This window comes from Phoca vitulina, unplaced genomic scaffold, assembly GCF_004348235.1.
Source record: "Phoca vitulina isolate PV1807 unplaced genomic scaffold, GSC_HSeal_1.0 scaffold13, whole genome shotgun sequence".
NCBI classification, from domain to species: Eukaryota; Metazoa; Chordata; class Mammalia; order Carnivora; family Phocidae; genus Phoca; species Phoca vitulina.
Genome location: NW_022589716.1, coordinates 41,300,350 through 41,315,838, shown reverse-complemented (window position 1 = coordinate 41,315,838; position 15,489 = coordinate 41,300,350). Strand labels below are relative to the sequence as shown.

General features: G+C 44.6%; 1 protein-coding gene across 4 annotated transcripts in view; it reads right to left on the bottom strand.

Moving 5' to 3' along the window:
- The window catches only part of ATG7 (autophagy related 7), a 233,960-nt gene that overhangs the window by 27,895 nt on the left and 190,576 nt on the right, over window positions 1-15,489 (bottom strand). The gene's annotated exons all lie outside the window — the stretch shown is intronic.

The window sequence follows — 15,489 nt, the reverse complement described above, 5'->3', positions numbered from 1 at the left end:
TACTTGGACACATCAGCAGGGGCTGACACTTGCTGATTTAACAATAGCAGCTCAATAGATATTGGTTGAATAAAGTCAACATTCTTGTGGGCTGAAAACAGGGTTCAATATAGAAAACACTGTCTTGTGAAATTAGAATGGTAAACAGAAACTTACTTCATTAAAGTATTTGTTTACTTTGCTGCATATATTCCCCTGGTCCCCCAAATGAGAAGGTGATAGCAAGCCCACAACTGAAGTAGAAATGAATGCATGGGTGACCTTCAAACAACAGGCAAAGTGGGGAAGACTTAATGATTCAAGCCAATAGGCACGGAAATAGGATATATACCAAATCAGTTCCCTGTTGCATTTCTGCATAGATAAGGGTGAGAAATCCTAAAGCAGGAAGGCAATGTACTGTTTCCACTGCAGTTAAAGTCCTCTCTAGGACATAAGTTTCTCAAACTTTGATACGTTTGCTTCCTAAATAAACTCTGTGGGGCCCTACACTATAACAATTGTGCCTACAAACACAAATGCCTGTGTTCCTTCCCACCCAATCCTGATACACACTGATAAGTGTTGTGAGCCATCTGCATAACATGAAAAATAATCCAATGTCACTATCCCAGGAGTTCCCAGGATCGCAAATTCTTAACTATGGGAGATAGTTATTCAGGGACACGGAGAGGAGAATGACAGTATCTCAGGAATGCAAAGACAGCTCAACATGAAAAAAAAAAAAAAATCTAGTATCTTAGTATACCACACTACTCATTTTTTAAAAGGATAAAAAATTTAAACATCTTAATAGATCAGGAAAAGTTAACATTCACTCACAATTTTAGCAAAACGGCAAATCTGTGATAAAAGGAAGCTTCCTTAATCTAACAAAACCTACAGCGGATATCATGAAAATGGTAAAACTTGAGAAGCATTCTCAGGAAAGTCAGGAACAATTCAAGGAATCTGCTGTTAGTGCTTTGATTCAACATTATTTTGGCAGCCTTAGCCAATGAAATAAAACAAGAAAAAGCAAGGAGGTATACAAATTGAAGAAGAAGAGCCCAAACTACTGTTAGTTGAAAAAAGATATGACAGTCTATGTGGAGAATCTGAAAGGATTTTCAGGGGTGCCTGGCTGGCTCAGTTGGTAGAGAGTGCAACTCTTGATCTCAGGGTTGTGAATTTGAGTCCCATGATGGGTATAGAGATTACTTAAAAAATAAACCCTTTAAAAATAAATAATAAATAAATAATAAAAGGATTTTCAGACAAACTGTGAAAACTAATGAGATAGGTCAACAATGTTGTTGGACATATAAGCAACATACAACAATGACTTTGCTATATGCCAATAATAACCAATTTGAAAAATATAATAGAAGAAATCACAGACATTATTAAAAATCTCATTTTATGAGTTGGCAATTTAAAAACAAAGTCAATGGGGTGCCTGGGTGGCTCAGTCGTTAAGCATCTGCCTTCGGCTCAGGTCATGGTCCCAGAGTCCTGGGATCGAGCCCCGCATCTGGCTCCCTGCTCCGTGGGAGGCCTGCTTCTCCCTCTCCCACTCCCCCCACTTGTGTTCCCTCTCTCGCTGTGTCTCTGTCAAATAAATAAAAAAAAATCTTAAAAAAAAATAAAATAAAATAAAAACAAACTCAAAATTCTACCATGAGTGAAGGTTATGGTCCAAGGTTACAGAATCTCACTCTCTGCCTGTGAATTTGGAAAAAAAAGCAGCAATAATCACATCTGTATTGGCACAGCATTTTATGGTTTACTGAGTATGATATTTATTGTGTATAGTAAGAAATAAATTGATAAAAGAAAGAAGAGTTGAGTGGCTGCCAACAAGTATGCATTTCTTTTTAGGGTGATGAAAATGTTCTAGAACTGATTGTGGTGATGGCTGCACAACTCTGTGAAAATACTAAAAAATGTACACTTCTAGTGGGTAAATTGTATGACATGTGAATTATATCTCAGTAAAGCCGTTATTAAAAAACAATAAATAGGGCACCTGGGTGGCTCAGTTGGTTAAGCGACTGCCTTCAGCTCAGGTCATGATCCTCGAGTCCCAGAATCGAGTCCCACATCAGGCTCCCTGCTCAGCAGAGAGTCTGCTTCTCCCTCTGAGCCTCCCTGCTCTCATGCTCTCTCATTCTCTCTCTCTCACATAAATAAATAAAATCTTGAAAAAAAAAACAAAAACATTTCCAAAAAATAAAAAATAAAAAGACAAAACAAAACAAGAATTTCTGCAGGCAAACACATCTTAGAGCTGACAGTAAAGTGTCACCCTGCTTGGTAAATTTTTCCTAAAAGGTATAAAGTCTTTTTTTATTTTCTGCTTTAACCTCATAAGAATCTTTGGAAATACTGTTAGCTCCCTTGGGCTTTATTTTATAGTTGGAGAAATTGAAATGCAGAGCCTAGCTCAGTCTGGGAAAGCTTCATGGAGAAAGGGAAACTTGAGTGGAATCTTGCTTGCCCTAGAAAGTTTTGGGTAATCTAAAGAAGAGAATAGGTCTGGAGGATAAAAGCTGACAGCTTTATTAAAGAAGAAAAAAATGTGAATGAGATGATTAGGCTGGAAACTCCCTGAAGGCAAGAATTCTCTTTCATCTGTGCCCTTAGTACCTAGTCAGAGTCTTGGCCAAAGGAAGGATTCAGTAAATATTTAATACATAAATAAACAAACGGATAAACACCACCAACAAAAAAGAAATATGTATTTTGGTCTTTGTCTGTGGCTCCTGGCTATAGCTCCTAAAATGTTTGGAATTTCCTGGGTGATAGGAGTATCTTCTGTTCTAACGAGGTGAGTCTTGGCAGGCTCCTGGATGACTTCAGGATGGGGGCTGGTCCCCAGAAAGACCAAGCCATGTTAGAAACTTGGAACTTTCAACCCTACCTGCCATCCTTGGGGGAGGGGAGAGGAGCTGGAGATTTAGTTAATAATCAATAATCAGTCATGCCTACATGATGAATCCTTCATAAAAACCCCGTAAAGTATGGGGTTTGGAGAGCTTCTGGGTTGAACACACGCAGGTGCTGGGAAAGTGGATTGCTCCCAGAGGACATGGAAGCTCCATACCTCTTCCCCGCATACCTGGCCCTATGGTCTCTTCTATCTGCCTGTTCCTGAGTTCTTTTTTTTTTTTAAGATTTTATTTATTTATTTTAGAAAGAGAGAGAAAACACGAGTGGGGAGAGGGGCAGAAGGAGAGGGAGAGGCTGAGAATCTCAAGCAGCGTAGAGCCCAGTGCGGGGCTCAATCCTATGACCCTGAGATCTCAAACTGAGCTGAAACCAAGTCAGACGCTCAACCAACTGAGCCACCCAGGTGCCCCTTGAGTTCTATCTTATTACAATAAACCCGTAACTGGTAAGTAAACTGTTTTCATGAGTTCTGTGAGCTGCTTTTGCAAATCACTGAATCCTGGAAAGGGGTCATGGGAATCCCTAATTTGTAAGCCAATTCAGACAGAGATTGTGGGTAACTTAGGGACCTACTACTTGCAAGTGGCATCTTAAGTTTGGGGGTGGTGTGGTGGAGGGGCAGTCTTGTAGGACTGAGCCCTCAACCTGTGGGATCTGACACTACCTCCAGGTAGACAGTGTCAGAATCGGACTGACTTGCAGGACACAGGTGGTGTCCGCAGAGAACTGGAGAACAGCTCGGTATGGACGTCTACGAATTTAGAGGACAGAGACATTCTGTGAGTCGGGACAGTTTGTCCTTTCATCGAGTCTCGTCAACTAGCACAGTAACACTGTAGATCCTCACAATCATCCTGTGAGAGGTGAGTTGCTATTTTATACATGAGGAAATAAAGGCTACTAAGTTTCTCAGTCCTTGGTCCTCTGCTTCAAAAAAAGTCTATAACTAGATATTCGTCCTGGATGCATAAAAGATGCTCACTCAACAAATGAGTGAGTACCTACCAAATACGAGGGCAAGGCAGTTAAAAATCCCACCGAGGATTTACTGCAAATCTCTTATGCGTGAAGTCAATCACTCAGAGCCAAGAGGAGGGGCACTTTTTTCTATTCCTCGGGAAATAGCTAATGTGCGATTTGAACAGAGGAATAAATGTCCCTAAGTTCCATCCTAAATCCTGAAGCAGCTGGGCACAACACAGAATATGTGGGTTTGTTGCTGTTCCGTTTTAAGCATTTGCCTACTGATAAAGAGCTGTGTTCTTAATGATGTATAGAGTAGGGACCCTCACCTGGAAGATGACAGGATAATGGGGGGTCTGCTATGGACTCAGAATGCATGGTATTTATTAGTAGCATTAAGAACAGACTGTACATTATTAGAATTCTGCTTTTCTGAGAAACATAAAGCAGCTGCTACCATATTATATGGCACTTTTCTGTTTCTCTAACATGCCACGGTCAGGGCATGTTAGAGAAACCCTAACCCCATTTTCCAGCTCTCCAATGCAGATTTCCCCGGTGGTGCTAGGGGTGCCACTGCTCCTGTCAGTGGCTGGAAGGAAATGCCTGCTTCATCTTCTGCTACCCCAGGGCGGGGGTGGGGGGGGGGGGGGGGGTGGGGGGGGTGGGAGGCAGCTAAGTGGGTCAGTCCGCTAACGCGGGAGAGCCTGCCGGGCAGACCATCAGAGGTAGGGCACACAGAACAGGGGAGAGGTGTGGGGCTCCTTTTGATAGAGACACGTGTGAGAAAAACAGAGAATGCTTCAAACTGCTTTTGAACCAAGACTTCTACAAACTATTTTGACTGTTTTGGCCTGGGGCTGCATACTTGAAATGATAAAAGAAATTCTTTCAACTCATTGTTAAATCATAGAATTCCCACAGCTAGTGTCAACATGCCGAGCTTATGGCTACAGAAAACAAAGGGGTTGGGGGCCTGAGCTGGGGGCCACAAGGTGTTCCAGTTAGAACCAGACGAGTGCAAATACAAGATTTTGTGTCCCACCAAGGCTCCCTTCTCCAGCCCTTGCCATGGGTTTGGTTGAATTTTCCCCTTCCTGTCCAGTTTTTCCATATTAGCTGGATTTAGGTACCATTGTTTTGGCTGTAATCAGAGATCGAGTGTGGTATAATTATTCTAACATCACAAGGTGCAGTTTCATTTCCAGAGCTGACATTTTAAAACCTTTGCCAATATTACCAGAGCACTTCCTTTAGAGTATGTGAAAGGAAATCGGTACCAGGGCGACGCAGTAAATCAGGTTTCACCGAAGCCCCTGCCCTCCCAAAGGCAAATCAACATTTAGGGCTCCCAGAGGAAAGGCAGGGCAGATTTCCCCATTACTCTAAATCAAACACTGCGGAGTACTTCACCTCTGCCCAAAGGTACATGGGGAAAGAGTCTTGCATATGGTACAAATTAGAAAGCATCCTCCCCCTTCCTCTCTCTAGTCCTAGAGACAAGCTAGATGGATATGCCTTGCATGTGATGGGTCACCAGGACAGAGGGTAAAATCATGGCTGGGTAAGAATTTTAGGAAGATCATTTTAACAGAATTGGACATCCCCTCCCTCCCCCCATCCCTCCACCAAAGAATCGAGGAAGGAAAGGTACTAATTTTAGTTTATAGGCCAAACATTTACAAACCATCATCACGATGTCTGGTCGATCCTTACAACTTGGGGGAAGGACCTGGGTTGGGTGTTACAAGCACTGGAGGAAGCATTTCCTATATGACACAAAATGACATCACCAACATTTTCCAGGTACTTTACAAAGTGTGATCACACAATGTCATTAGCCCCTCTGAAAAGCCCTATGAGGTGTCAGTGTGTCCATTTTACAGGTGGGGAAACAAGATGGAGACAGGAAAAGCAGGAGGCTTGAGGCCATATGGCTGGTGGGTGGCTGGCTGGGACTTGACCTCTGCTCTTTTTGATTCTAGATCCAGAGCTGTCTATTAATTTGTGAAAAGGTGCTCTCAAACACTGAATCAAAACAATGCGGGTGATCACCGCCTGCCTACATCTCCTGGCAGCCCTGCCATTGGTTGATGTGGCTGTGCTTGAACGCGGGCATGTCAGACTCAGAGTAGAAGACACACAGCGAGCATTCAATAGGCTGGTCTGAAGGTTGAGGTTTGTTTGAATTCATCACTCACAGTCACATGGAATTGCCCAGTAAACACTTTTAAAATTGGGTGGGCCATTTTGATAGAATTTAGTCTAAATTCCATGAACATCCTGTCTGTTGCCTTGGGGCATGACTGGCTTCTGTTACAAGCCCCTCCCAGCCCTGTGCAGACACTCACAGGAGAGGTGTGTCAAGGCCTTGCCCATCCCCTGCTGATTCACTTGGCCAACCTGCAGAGCTGTGAACTCTGAGGCTCATCTCTCCTCTTTGATTAGCAAGTGCTGAGCTTATTCAGGAATTCCCCAGTGTCTCCTAGCACAGGATCATGTTTCAAATCACTGCAAACCCACCTGTGGTTGGGAGAAAGTAGCCAACACACAAAAGGACGGTAGGCTCCAAAAATACTCAACTCCTGATTTCGGATGTCAGGCTTCCCTGACACTCCACCAAAGAGATTTGCCAGTCTCTGCTGTAGCTTAGCCCTTCCACAGGAAAGCTCCCAAACAGAAGAGAAGCGGATAAAAGGAGGTGAATGGGCTCAGGAGGCATAAAAATCTCCTCCTCCCAAGAATAATTGCTCGGTTAAGGGCTTGCGCAGTGGGGATGGACCGCTCTGAAGCAGAACCCTGGCTTGGCCACTTATTAGCTAATGACCTGGGGGGCAAGTCACATAAGCTCTCTGCCCCTCAGTGTCCCTTTCTAAACAATGACAATAATAAAGGTCGCTATCTCATGCAGTTGTGGTGAAGACGAAGGACATAAAGGGCCAGTACGCACTCAAAGGTTTATCTACTCTGTTACTGTTGTCAGCAGTTGCAATCTACAGTCACTAAATGCACGGAAAATTCCCCACAAAGCTTCCTGGGGCAGCTATGGAAAGTTGATCCCCTGGCAGGCCCTGGCAGCATGTTAGAAAGAGACCATTTGGGTGCAGAGTCTTGTGTTAGAGGGTCTTCACCGTCCCTTATGCCACTTGCCCCCGCCCACTATCCTACTACTCTGAGTGCCTTTCCTCTCAACCTAGAAGAATGTGGGCCTATTCTTGTCCCTGACAGCATATCCATAGTTTCTGAGGTTGAGTCGCCACCTCTGTGACGCTGTTCTCAGCCACCCTTTCCCAAGCTGGTGTCAGCCACTCTGATTTCAGTTAGAACTCTGTCAGCATGTGGTATGCACAGCGGCATTCTCATCCATCCAGCTGTTTCATGTGTTTCTGGCCTCCCCCCTTCTTCCTTACTAATGGCAACTCACTTCTGCGTCGTGCTTTACAGATCCCTAACGTGTTCACCTATTATCTCACAATCGGTGGTGTGTTGGGGCTCTCCCTCCAACACCCCTGTTAGACATTTTTACCATCATCCCCATGTTACAGACCGGGCCACTGGGAACCTGACAGTCTACAGCTGTCCACTCTGCTATTCTTCCCCTCAAATCCCCACGCGTGGCCTGGAACAACAGCGCCCTTGAGTTACGCTAACATGGCAGGCTTCATGCTCGAAACGCTCGTGTGTTTGCAGAGTGTTGGTCCCCTGGAGAGGACTCACAACAAACTGTGCCTCGTTCTCAGGGGTGAGTGAGATGTGAGGCATTGGAAGGTGAGGGATCCTACCAAATAACTGACTTTTTAAAGAGGGAAAAGCCACATCCCAAACACACTGCTGGTTACTGACAAGCTGAAGCCCGGACCCATGACAGTTTCCAGAACCAAGCTTGTCAGGTCATTGAAATTGCTGCTGTGAGGCAACAGGGAAGCCTCAGAGGTGCAGGGTCTGTGCTGAGGTCCTGCTTTCACTATATGCTCGTTATTCGTTTGGGGGCCATTTCTTCCACTGGGCTGTGACCTCTTCCAGGGCAGGGACCCAACTTCCTCACGCCTAGCTCCCCAGCCCATGAGGCATGGCGCCTGGCACAGCAGCCACTAGTAGTGGCCATAAGGGCTACTGTTTAGCAGGTACGTACTGTTGCACTATAAGCCAAAACCCTTACAGGGATTCTCTCTCTTTAATCCTTAAAATATCCTAAAATGTTGAGAGTCTGACTCTTGGTTTTGGCTCAGGTCATGATCTCAAGGTCATGAGATCCAGCCCCACCTGCTGGAGATTCTCTCCCTCACTCTCCCTCTCCTTCTGCCCCCCGCCCCCCCCATGCACACGCACACACACTCTCTCTAAAAATAAATAAATAAATCTTTAAAAAATAAATGTCCCAGGGCACCTGGGTGGCTCAGTAGGCTAAGTGTCTGCCTTCAACTCAGGTCATGATCCCAGGGTCCTGGGATGGAGCCCCGCATCGGGCTCCCTGCTCAGTGGGGAGCCTGCTTCTCCCTGTCCTCCCCGCTTGTGCTGTCACTATCCCTGTCTCTCTCTCTCTCTCAAGTAAATAAATAAAATCTTTTTAAAAATGTCCTGATGAGGGGGGTGGATGTATCATCTTCACTTGTTTACTGAATGAATAAACAAAAGGAAGGCAGTGGATTTCAGACATGCCAGTTCTCTCCTAGCACACTGGCAGAGAAGGAATTTTATACAGGGGTGTTCCCGTCATGGTAAAGCAGCATGCTTAGAAGAAAAGTATGGTGGTGGTGGTGGTGGGGGTCTGGTTGAAGTGGGTTCAAATCTCAGCTCTGCCCCTTCTTAGCTGTGTGACTCTGGGTAAGTTTACTGAATTTTGCTGAACCTCAGTTTCTTGGTCTCATGAGATTCTTACGAAAATTAAATGAATGTGTGTGCAAAGTCTCAAGCACAGAGCTGCCATTTGGGTAGCTGTCAGCCTCCCTCCTCCTATTACTCCCTCCAAGACCAGCACAGCCTCAACCTGTGTGAATGTGGTCCCCAAACTATATCCATTTTAAAATGCCAATATGAAGTATCATTATCTGAAAGTGGCGAGAGAAACAAAAAATGGCTAAGGTTTATGAAAACTCTTGCCAACTGACTTCACTGAGAGTAAATAATACTGTGAGCATGAACGTAGGACAGCTTGTATGCATTGTATCCCTCTGCACTGAGAAGGAGGGTTGACTGCGATCATCAGAACAAAATCTGAGTAAGAGTCACTATCCAGATCTATTCCACCAAGGAAGCAAGGGGTCTGAAATAATTACCCTCTTCTATTTATTTCTTCATCATTAAAATGGGGGTTGTTTGTAAAACATGTCTGATTACAGTCTGCTTTAAAACCCTCCAAATCTATCCCCTGCCAAGGGTTCATCTGTACTTCCTCAGCGTGGCAGGGAAAGCCCTATACGATATGGCGTCTGCCTATGTGAGAAGCTTTATCTCCCACATCTTGCTCATGTGAATGATTTTCTCTGGCCAAACTGATCACCTCCCTGACCCAAACCTGCTTTCTATGTCCTCCCCCCGCCTCTCTTGTGGGATTGCTCTGATACTCTGACTACTCAGGTCTTAGACACCGGGAGACCAGAGTCATGGTGTTGAGTGTCTTTGCCTGTGTACATGTCTTATCCCAGCCAGATTCGAAATTCCTGGAGATCAGAGGCCAAATCTTAGATTTGTTTTCTCCATGGGAATAATTACTTGCTTTGCTTTGATGGGAACGAGACTTAGACTATTCTGGTACATTTAGAAGAACTCTGAATGCAAGTGTTTTTCAACCTTTGGTGCACATCAGAATTGACTGTGGAGCTTTTCTTTTTCTAAAATTCATATGCCAGGTACCCAGACTTGGGGATTCTCTTATGTTACATCTGAGGTAAGCTCCATGCATCTTTATTTTTTAAACTTCCCCCAGGTGATTCTGATGTGTATCAGAGGTTAGCAATTACTGCTACCTACCCCTGAAAGGACACACAGACTTCCTTATGCCCCCATTCCCTCTTAGGTACAGGAGAAATTCTGCTGCCTTTGACATCGGTGCCATCTGTGCCACCATACTCTGGACCTCGCTGAACCTCTTCATCTGTAAAATGTATCACTTGCTTCACAGGTTTGTTGTGAAGATCAAATGAGACAGTGCAAGTTAAAGCACTCTGTAAACTGTAAAATACAGAACGGTACTTCTGCTCCTGCTACTGATTATAATTAGGCCGGATGGGCCATGTGAGATGGGCTTGGTGGAGGCAGAGCCTGGAAAGCAGGGTGCTTATTCAGCCTGAAGCAAAGGTAGTGGGGGCCTGAGGTTCCCGAAGAGTACAAGGCACTTCTCTTTGGTTGGGACTTACCTTGCCTCTATGCATTCCCTCAATTTATATCTGAGGTTCTCGGCAGGAGCTGGGCCCCTATTGTTCTCAGGCAAAAGCCTCGTTCCCTTTGCCCTGGCCATTCCCCATGACACTGCTACTGTGGTAATAATTAGGAACGACTTCTTTATGCTTGAGCTGCCTACATGGCAGCCGCAAGAGGCAAGGACCTCTCTCACCAGCAACAGTGTGGGGGCATTAGGGGACCAAGAAAAAAATACCTGGCAACCAAATCTCCACTCAGCCTTGAGTGGAAGCAGAGAGGGTATTCCTGAATCCTACCTCACTCCAACACTTTCCTGCACATTTGCTGGCCCACGCTCACAGCCTTGGAAAACACTTGCAGCTAACCTGGCAAGCCTTCAACTTCACAAGTGAGACAGTCGGATGGTTATTATAAGATCTAGGCCTAAAACATGGACAAAGATGTGAACCAAGATACTGTGGCTGTTTCTGGCCATAGGCACGTGGAATATGTCGTTTAGATAACCAAAGAGTGATTTTATCCACACAGTTTGTTTATTGGTTGATGAAGACCACGGGAGACAATGTTTGAAGCCGGAACACCCCACACCTTTGATAACTGCAGTGAGAACAGCAGGACAGAGTGGTCAGGAGCCCACTGCCTTAACTTGAATCCTGAGTCTGCCATTCACTAACTGTAAGCTCAGGCAAGTCACTCTACCACTTTCTGCCTCAGTTTCCTCATCTGTAAAGTGAGGAAGAAAACTAAACCTACCCACATCATAGAGCTACGAGGATTAAACAAGTATGTAAAGTTAGTTATGACAAATGAAACTGAGGATTATAATTGCACCTGGGTTCCTTATAGGACACAAGATGGTTGTAAGGTTTTCATAGCATTAGTATCAGCAAATTCATTGCTGGAAACATGGAACTTTCCCACCTTCCCCGCCCCCTGTCAGAGCTTCAGAGGTTACAGTATTTTCAAACAATAACAGCACGCTGGTCGGAGGATTTACACTCTGGGAAATCTGACAAATTGGAGTTTCAACATTAAAATTTTGGATTAAAAAATGTTTGAGGCTCAATAAGGGATAGCCCTGTACTCTGTGTTTATTCACATAGAGGGTTTTTTTTTTTTAATCTTGATGAAAAATTTTATTAGGTTAGAATTTCAGAGCTGGAAGGGGACTTTGAGATCAACAGGTCTGTTTCCTTCATTTACCAGATGAGAAAACTGGGGTCAAGAAAGATTAAGGTTGTTTCTACTGTTTATCTCATTTAAATTCAATACTTTAAGAAATAACTGTTAAAATACAATAAAAGCTATTCTCTTTTAATTAACTCCATTGGCTCTGAGGCTCATATCAAGTTTTTTCTCCAGGCTTCAGCAAGCCCAATTGTCAGTTTGGGTATGGGCCACTTTGGGAATGCAAAGGCTGTCAAATGTTTATTCTAGAATCTAACAATTCCCAGATGTCCATCTATATGCCAGGGTCTGGCTGAAGTCTGATGTATCAAAGAAAAGAGCAGTAACAAAACAGTGATTTGTGAGGAGACTGTGCCTTCCCTGGGCTTCCCTCACAGTCTGCACGTTGGCAAACACAGCACACTCTAATCCACCTTTCTAGCCTTATTTCCTAACCCTTCTCTCCCTGATTCTCATCCTCCTCTTTGTGGATCCCCCACCCACAGCTCCCACCCCTGCTGGCTGTTTAAGCCAGAACCAGAGCCCAGGGAGGCACCAGAATCCTTCCTCTCTCTCTCTCACCACCCAACCAATCACTGGCACCTGCAGATTCCACCTTCTCAAATTCATCCACTTCTTTCTGGCCTGCTCTTAGCCAAGCCACTGTCCTCCTTGAGCCAGCCTATCATCTGCAATCTGTCCTCCGCCCTGTGGCCATCTTTCTGAAGCAGGGATCTATCTGATCATGTCATCCTGCTCAGAACCCCGTGGTTCTCCCCACAGCTCTCAACATGAAGTCTCTATGTACTTGTGTGCCTGACCAAGGCTTGCATGACCTGGCCCATCTGTGCCTCAGCCTCCCTGCCCGTCCCTCCCAGCTCTGCTGAGCTGCTCTCAGGTCACAGATGGTTTCTCTTCCTCTCTCTCATCTCTGGGCCTTTCCACATGTAGTTTCTGTGGCCTGGAATATTCTTGCTTTCTTTCTATTTGCAGCTCTTTCTAGTCATACCTTAGATGTACCTCTTCCCCTAGAAAGCCTCTAGTGAAGCCGCCTAAGGCCAGCCAGTTCCTTTCTATGGCTTCTTTTGGGTATGTCCTCCACATCCCTCTGATCTGGGCATCTATGTCCCCCAGCTAGGCCAGACACCCTTAAGAACAGGGACAGAGTTTTTTCCCCACTGCCCTAAAACTCCTGTGTGCTCTGCCTTCTTGTTCTCTCACCCCCTCCCCCACCAGCCCCTGGCAACCACTGATAACTATTGCATCCGTAGTTACTCCCTTCCCAGACTGTCATCTAGTTGGAATCCTAGTATGTAGCCTCTGCACACTGGCTTCTTGCACTTAGTAATATGCACTTAGGTTTCCTCCATGTCTTTTCATGGCTTGATAGTTCATTTCTTTTTAGCACTGAATAATATTCCATTGTCTGGATGTATCATAGTTTATTCACCTACTGAAGGACATCTGGGTGCTTCCAAGTTTTGGCAATTATGAATAAAGTTGCTATAAATATCTGTGTGCAGATTTTTGTGTGGACATAAGTTTTCAACTCATTTGGGTAAATACCAAGAAGCATGATTGCTCGAGGGATGGTAAGAACATGTTTGACATTGTAAGAAACTGCTGCATTGTCTTCCAAAGTGGCTGTAGCATTTTGCATTCCCACCAGCAATGAATGAGGGTTCCTGTTGCTCCATATCCTTTCCAGCATTTGTTGCTGTCAGTGTTCTGGATTTGGACCATCTTAATAGGTCTGTAGTGGAATCTCATTGTTGCTTTAATCTGCAAATCCCCCAATGACAGATGATATGGAGCATCTTTTCATATGCTGTTTTGCCATCTGTATATGTTCTCTGGTGAGGTGGGGTGCAGATGGGGATCCAGCTCAGGGTCTTCAGCACTCTGCTAGCATAGAGTTGGCGCTCAACAAACACCAGCTTAGGAATTATGTTTAAAAAAAAAAAAAAAGAAAAAACCCCAAACCAAACCAAACCAAAGGGAATGAGAGCTATTCCCAAACACACCTCCCTGCTCCCATGCCTTTCTTCTGACAGTTCCCCACTCTGAGATCTCACTGCATGTGCCACGTACTGTCAGGATGGTTTGGGTTTCCCACAGACAGCAATGCTCTGTGCTGGCTTTAAGCCCCCACAGCGTTCTTCTGTTCAATCTCTGTTGTCACATGCACTGTATTTAACCATGGAAGACAGTTTACTATCTTCTTTCATTAAGCTGTAAGCTGTTTGAGAGGAAGGATTAACCTTACACACTTAAAATATTTAAAAAATTTACATTTGGGGTGAACAATTCTGTGAGTTTTACACACAACTATGTGTAACCACCAACACAATCTCACTCACTTTTGATTTCCTCACTGCCCGTGGGACAGCATCTTGCTCTTGTAACTATATATTTAAGATGTTGAACAGAATCACACCATTTCTCAAGACATAAGCACTCAGAAAAGTGGCAAGTTTTACCATGTGCCTTTTCTTGAATTAAGATGAAAACCCAATTTATATCAAATCCCCCCAGGAACAAAGCATTTTGAAACCTTGACCAGATACCCCTGGCTGTTTCTTGCATTTTGAACATTCTTCACTCTCCTCACCATTCTATCCATACACGCCGGATCAAACTCTTTCATGGAGGCCTTCCCTTTTCTGAATTCTCTTGATGGATGCACTTCTTCCTGTACTACCAAATACACGCACACCGATGAGTCACAATGCCTGTCCTGTCTGATACAGGATGGTGGCTCCACACAGGGACCAAGCCTTTTATGCCTCATTCTTTTGTGGCTAGCCATGTGCTATGCCAGGGACTTGATGAACTCATACCCGGCCAGTGCAGGTCTGAACGCCCGACTCAATCCACTGTCAACCACAGAAGCAGAAATGCAGTGAGCACTGTCTGAGCCTTAGTCACCTTGATAGCTAGTGGCTTACATAAGAGTCACCACTGAGTTGGCTACAGTATAGTCAGGACACTGGGGCGGTACAGTGTGGGTGACAAGAGTAGGTGGCGTTTCCTGGAACAGGCAGACACATTTCATGTCTCCCTCTCCCAGTGGGAAAACCACCGAGTTCCTTCTGCTCTGGAAATAAGGCCTGAGCACAGGAAATGGCTTGTTGATCTGAAAATGGAAGGTAAAATGGGTAGCCCAAACAAAACACTATAAATCTTTGAAGTTAATTATGTTTCTCTTACCAATTCTGAAATGGGAAGGGAAATACTCTGTTTAATAGATGAGAGCATGGGCCTTAAAGGTAGCCTGGCCAGACTCAAATTTTGACTACCACTTTCTCTAGATATGTGATTCTAACAAATAACTTCATCTTTTTAAGCCTTACTTTCCTTTCTGTAAAATGGGCATACTAATACTTTTAAAGAGTAGTTGTCAGGATTAAATGCGGTAGTTCCCATGAAGCACCAAACAAAGTACCTGGGACACAGCAGATGCCTATAAAATGGTACCTATTATTCTTATTTTTGCTGTTGTTATGCTCTCTACCTTTCATCAAGCATTTCAAGTATAATACCTTATTTTATTTGATCTTCATTGTTATTATGAGATGGGACATTAATCCCAGGCAAAGGCAAAACCAAAGCTCAGAGCATTGATGAACATCATTGGTGATCTGGTTTTGTGGTCCCTTTGGCCAGACTGCAGCACCAGGCTCTGGGGCCCTTGACCCTGTGGTGGAACTCAGAGATTGAAACAATCTCTTTTACTTCCAGTACTTGGCCCAAGAAATGAGAAAGAGCTCCAGCCCTCAGAGCTGGCTGGGGGGTGGAAGGGTGGAGGCAGGGCTCCAAGAGGCAAGCCAGTTGTAAAGCTAAGGAGACACTCAAGGCCACCGGGTGGGTGAAGCCACAGATGCTGGTAAATTATCCAGGGGGGCTAAGGCTACACATGGCATGCTGCCGACCAATTTAACTTACACTTGAAGCTATCAATTCTACCCCCAAGCCTGGAAGTTTGACTGCCAAGAACAGCATGGTCAAAAACACAGCATGAAAAAGAGCAGGATCAATTTTTGCTTCATCTTAAGAATGTGCTGTTTT